Source organism: Gavialis gangeticus, unplaced genomic scaffold, assembly GCF_001723915.1.
Source record: "Gavialis gangeticus isolate Ggan-Ray unplaced genomic scaffold, GavGan_comp1, whole genome shotgun sequence".
NCBI classification, from domain to species: Eukaryota; Metazoa; Chordata; order Crocodylia; family Gavialidae; genus Gavialis; species Gavialis gangeticus.
In genome coordinates, this window is record NW_017729027.1 from 40,182,749 (window position 1) to 40,188,867 (window position 6,119).

The window sequence follows — 6,119 nt, forward strand, 5'->3', positions numbered from 1 at the left end:
AAAGTAGAAGTCACTGGTTTTATGTACTTGTGCTTTATTGTGGAGTTGACTAATTAGCTCAGCAATAAAGTGTCACTGTCTACACATACACCCATATTAGGGCACAATGAATTAACTCTGCCATAAGATGGTACTGTCAGGGACAATACCATCTTATGGCAGAGTCAGTCAGTGCAATGAAACACATGTCGATGGTGGCCAGGGCTGGCTGAGGCACAAGGGTGCTAAATGTGGTGGCTGCCTAGCCCTGCACTGTAGCATCCTTGTGCCCCAGCCAGCCCCTCTGCCATCCAACACTGCAACCCAAAGCCTGGGGCTGACCACCCCACCTCCAGCCCAGACCCTGCCAGCCCAGGGCTGCTCTGCCCTGGCTCAGACTGCTGCACCCCTGGGTGCACATGCAAACAGTGTGGCCAGCAGCAGCTGACTCCAGTGCAAATAGCATTGGAGTTTATCGCATCACATGAACAGCATGTGTAGATACACCTACTGAGAACTAATTTTAGGAAAATTGAGACTATTTCTTGAATGGTGATAAACGCTGAGATATAGGGTATAGTAGGGTAAAATAAAGATGGTTTTGAGGGCATCAGTTTTAGGATATTTGACATAGTTTTATGGCTCAGTGGTGTTATTCAAAAACCTATGGCAAGGTAGTACACTGAATCTAGATACGCCATTCCAGGAGAAATTGTTCCTTTGAACACTCATTCAGTCTCTTTGTGGGAATCATTTTCAAGTAATAGGACTGCATCTGATCATCAAAATGAATTGGTCTTTATTTTATGAAGTGCTTAGGGTGCAAATTTTATTTAACAAATAATATATGCAATTGTAATATAAAAATCTCATTTATGAGATGATTTATGATGATTCATTTCACTGTCCTACTAAGATGAATCATAAATATGTTCACTGGGGAGAAGGGAGTGGGGGGAGACTTTTTTCCATGTACTTTTTCATGCAAATACATTTAGAATTCCAAATTATCTGGTGAAGTACAGAGATAAAATGTTAGTGAATAACCAGGTAGAGAAAAAAATCAAATAAATAAAAAAATAATATTCAAGTTGGATAAATGCCCCTTTAGTAATAAGCGATAATCAAATCTGTGACAACACTGTTTCTTCACAATATAGACTGAATTTCAAGTCTGACCTGTTTTCAGATATAATAAGGCTGAAACTGGACATTTTGCACACTTACTGTGGATCCGCTTACTGTTAATCCCTACTGATCTGGCTTGATTTAAAATTCTGGTACAAACTAGTTGTTTTTCTGGTTAAACTGAAGTATGCAAAGTTTTTTGTAATATTTTTTTAAAGAACCATTATGAGAACTTATCTATGGAATTAGAATGTGACCTTTTTTTTACATGAAAACTTGAATGAAAAAAATGTTGGGTAGGAGCTTGAATATGTTTATGCTACTAGGTTTAAAGTACCTGTGAAGCTGGGATCATTTAGATGAGTAAGATCTGAAAACTCTCATTGAAATAATTCTGAAATCCTTTTGTGCCTGCAGAAAGTACTGTAAACAGTTCTGACTAATTCCCGATTTAATCTAAGACAACTTTTAAAGTAAATTAATAATGAAGGATCTGATCCAGAGACCCATACTCAAGCTGAGTGGTACGTTACTACATAAATTGGTCCATTGATTTTATTGGGACTACTTACAGAGAAAGATGCTATTCAATGTGAGCGTGGGCATCAGATATAATCAGAAGTCTTTGGCTCACAGTGTGAAATACATCTCTATTTTATTGTTTATGGATTGTTATTGAGGCATCTCTCATTTTATCTTTACTTGGTGCTTTTTTACCCTAGATTTTGGATATTGCTGGTATTTCCTTTCACAGAGATTGTTGACCCTGATTAGCAAAGAATTCCTTAGTGATTACTTTAGTGTTTTTGTTTTTCTTGGTCATTACTTCTTCAGGGCTGTTCTGAATTTAATTTTCGTCTTCAATTCGTAATTGAGCATAAATATTCAGTGTTATACTTTGTAAAGCAACTTACAAAGTCGATCTCAGAGCCCTTGGTGTTTTTAACTCTTCTAAGGGTCTTTGTGAGTTGGCTATAGACAAGTCTTGAGATTTTGACTGGGGTGTGCTAATGCTCCTGCTCGAACCAAAGCCAGAAGTTCCTGGCTAGTGGAAGTTCCTGGCTAGTGGCTTTTGCCCCTCTGCTCAGGTCAGAATGATCACCACATTTCCAGTCATGAAGGTATTTTACCCCATAGTTAGATTGGTACAGGATATGGTGAGGGTTCACCTTCCTCTGTAGTGGGGGGAAAGGGGGTGGGGAATGGCCATCTACCTAGGATCTTTTGAGCATATATTGATAACATATATGCTCAAGAGAAGCAGGTGTCGGCAGCCGTGGTTGTCCTGTTTTATCTGTGGAAGGTTAGGGTGTTAGGTCTGTGTTCTGTCTGCACTGAGGGCAGTCTTATATTAGTTAGAGTCATATGAGGGAAGAGTTTATATTATGGATTGTATAGGAGAGTTTGGATAGGGATGAACTTGCCTTGGGCAGAGAGCTTGACTAGATGCCCTCTGGAGCTTGCTTCTAGCCCTACTTCTGTATGATTTTAAGAGCACACTATGAAAAGTACCATTACTAAAACTATTCCTAGAGTAAGGTGGATAGAAACCTATATTTATTTTGCAGTCTAATATAATCCAGTTATGTACAAAAAGTCCAGAGGAGATTACAAATAAAAGAAGGTATACAAGTCATTATCATTGTCATGAGCCCTTACAGCTGAGGGTTGCACTGTGGTGAGAGGGGTTGAGTCAAACATGGTGAGTATACTTATGACTGTACAGATCAATGCACAATAAGCACTGGTTGTCACACAACTTGCAGCATCACTCATTGTCTGAGTAAGTCTACTACTATTGCCATTGCTGACACATTGTCTTGCATAAATTCCTGTCCCAGTGCACATTGTCACTGTGCAAAAAGTTTATACCATAGCATCATAGAAAATTAGGGTTGGAAGGGACCTCTGGAGGTCATCTAGTCCAACATCCTGCTCAAAGCATGTCCATCCCCAGCTATATCATGCCAGCTAATGGTTTGCTTATCTGGGTCTTACAAACCTCCAAGAATAGAGATTCCACAACCTCTCAGGGTAACCTGTTCCAGTGCTTTACTACCTTTCTAGTGAAAAAGTTCCTCCTAATATCTAACCTAACCTTCCTTTGCTAAAAGTTGATAGCTTTTATCCATGTTGTCTTCTGCCATGACTGACAGCAGTCTAGCTGCTGTTCCTCTTTGGAACTACTCTTCACGTAGCTGAAGGCTGCTATTAAATCTCCCCTCAGTCTTCTCTTCTGTAGACTAAATAAGCCCAGTTCCCTCAGCCTCTCCTCATAAGTCATGTGCCCCAGCCCCCTCACCATTTCTGCTGCCCTCTGCTGGACTCTTCTCCAATGTGTCCATATCTTTTCCATAGTGTGGGTCCCAAGACTGGACACAATACTCCAGATGTGGCCTCCCCAGTGCTGAATAGAGGGGAAGAATCACTTCCTTTGATTTATTGGCAACACTTCCTCTAATGCAGCGCAGTATATTGTTAGTCTTCTTTGCAACAAGGGCATGCTGTTGGCTCATATTCATCTTATTGTCCACTGTAAACCCCAGGTCCTTTTCTGTAGAGCTGCTGCTTAGCCAGTTGGTTCTCAGCCTGTAGCAGTACATGAGATTCTTCCCACCTAAATGCAGGATTTTGCACTTCTCCTTATTGAACCTCATGAGATGTCTTTTGGTCCAATCCTCCAATTTGTCTAGGTCCCTCTGAATCCTAGCCTTGCGCTCCAGTGTATCTAATACTACCTTCAGCTTGGTGTCATCTGCAAACTTGCTGAGGGTTCGCTTCATCCCATCTTCCAGGTCATTAATGATGATGAACAATACTAGCCCCAGGATGGTCCTTGGGCACTCCACTTGATACCAGCTGCTAACTAAACATCAAGCCACCTTCTGAGCCTGATGATCCAACCAGGTTTCTATCCCCCTTACAGACCATTCATCCAAACCATACTTCCTTAGCTTGCTGGCAGGAATATTGTGGGAGACCATATAAAAATACTTGCTAAAGTCAAAGTATATCATGTCCACTGCTCTTCCTGCATCCACAGAGCCAGTTATCTCATCATAGAAAGCAATCAGGTTGGTCAGGCATGACTTGCCCTTGGTGAATCCTTGTTGACTGTTCCTAATCATCTTTTTCTTCTTCAAGTGCTTAGAAATGTATTCCTTGAAGACCTGCTCCATGATTTTCTCCAGGGACTCAGGTGAGGGTAACAAATCTGTATTTCCCTGGATCCTACTTCTTCCCTTTCTTAAAGATGGACACTATATTTGCCCTTTTCCTTCACTCAACGGGATGCTTTTTGCTACCTTTATACAGAAATTCAAAAGTGTTAGCCAGTAAGTTGTCCCTAATCAATTATTAGGATGGTCTCATAGCACTTTCTTGAGCAACCTATGCTGCTTCTTCCCTTGCATTAATTTACATTATAGAAAGTGCTTGAGCATTCAAGTCTTTTTATTTCAACCCCACCACATTTGGTCCTTCCTTATGACATAAAGCTTATATATAGATGTGGCTTGTATACAGGTACACTTATCTTCAGTATAGTTTTAATTTTTCCTCCTCATGACACACATCATGGGATCATTACTCAAACTCTTTGACTCTACAGGGACAATCACTCATTCCATTCTGCATCTCCATCTCTGGGTGTTTGTTCAGTTCTACCTGATTTAAGGAACCTTGAAGAAGAATGCTTTACCAGCCCCACCCTTAAATTTAAATCATGATAGCATTAGCTTAGAGGTCTTAAATCCTTACAGATAATGTTGACTCTAATCTTTAGAAATCTTTCAAATACTAAACTTTCAACTACAAGCAAAGAGCTCCAGTTACCTTGTACTGCATTTTTATATGACCTTAAAATATCCATATTATAATATTTTCTCACAATCCGTATCGAAAGAAAAGCAATATAATGCTAATAGTCCACTTTACATCCATAGAGGCAACTACATGATATCATGCTAATAAACCTATACAATTACAATAATAGAATATAGGGATGGTCTATTAGGTCACCAATTCGATCCTCACAACAATGACTGCATTATTTAATCCAGTACTGTGTATGACATAAGGACAGAAACTGGATAACTGGGGAAAATTCTGTTGATGCATCTGAATTTTAGGATATTTTTCCTTATATTTGGCCTATATTAACTTTTTGCTTAATTTTAACCACTCATCCTATATAAACCTTGTCTCCTTTTAAGACTTTCTTGTTAGGCCTGTCTTTTAACTGTTCTAATGGTTCTGCTCTGAAGTCCCTTGGATTTATTGAAATTTTTCTAGATTCAAAGTGTCCAGAACAAAATGAAGTATTCTAAATTAATTTCATCAGTGGCTTATCACTGTTCTTTGATATATCTGCAGAAAAATTTGAATTATTTGTATGCTACATTTGTGTTGCCAGCACGTATCTAATTTCCTGCCAACTGTCATCTGTAAGTCTTTTCATTATTGCTTTCCAAGTATATCTTTCCACTGAAAATCTGTTTCAGTTTTTAAATAATTTTATATTGAATTTGCTTATTGGCAGAGGTGTACAGGATCTGACAGTTCTGAAGGCTTTAGATTTACATTTTATTGACAGAACAGATATAACATGGGCATCAGCTATTCCCTCTTTTTCCTCCACTGTTCCACTCATGGGCCTTATTGCCGACCTGGGACTAATAACTGCCATAAACTGACAGGTCAATTTCCTGAGCCAGCAGTTCTCAGACTGTGGTCTACAACAGAGCGCCTCAGGCTGCCTGTAACTTTAAGGGAGAAGGAGATCAGGGAGATCCCCAGGTCAGGGAAGACTGCAAGGGAGAAGCTGCTGGAGAGCTGGCCCCAGGGAAGCAGACTATGAGCAATTACTGCAGAGCTAGTTGCTTTGCAGTAGAGCAATAAGACAATGCCTGCGTGAGCAGTAGGAAACCTATTGCAGTGCTAGCTGCTTCTCAGTAGGACAGTAGGTTGGAGCTCTGCAGACAAGACACTGCTACAGACAGGCTGCCATAGAG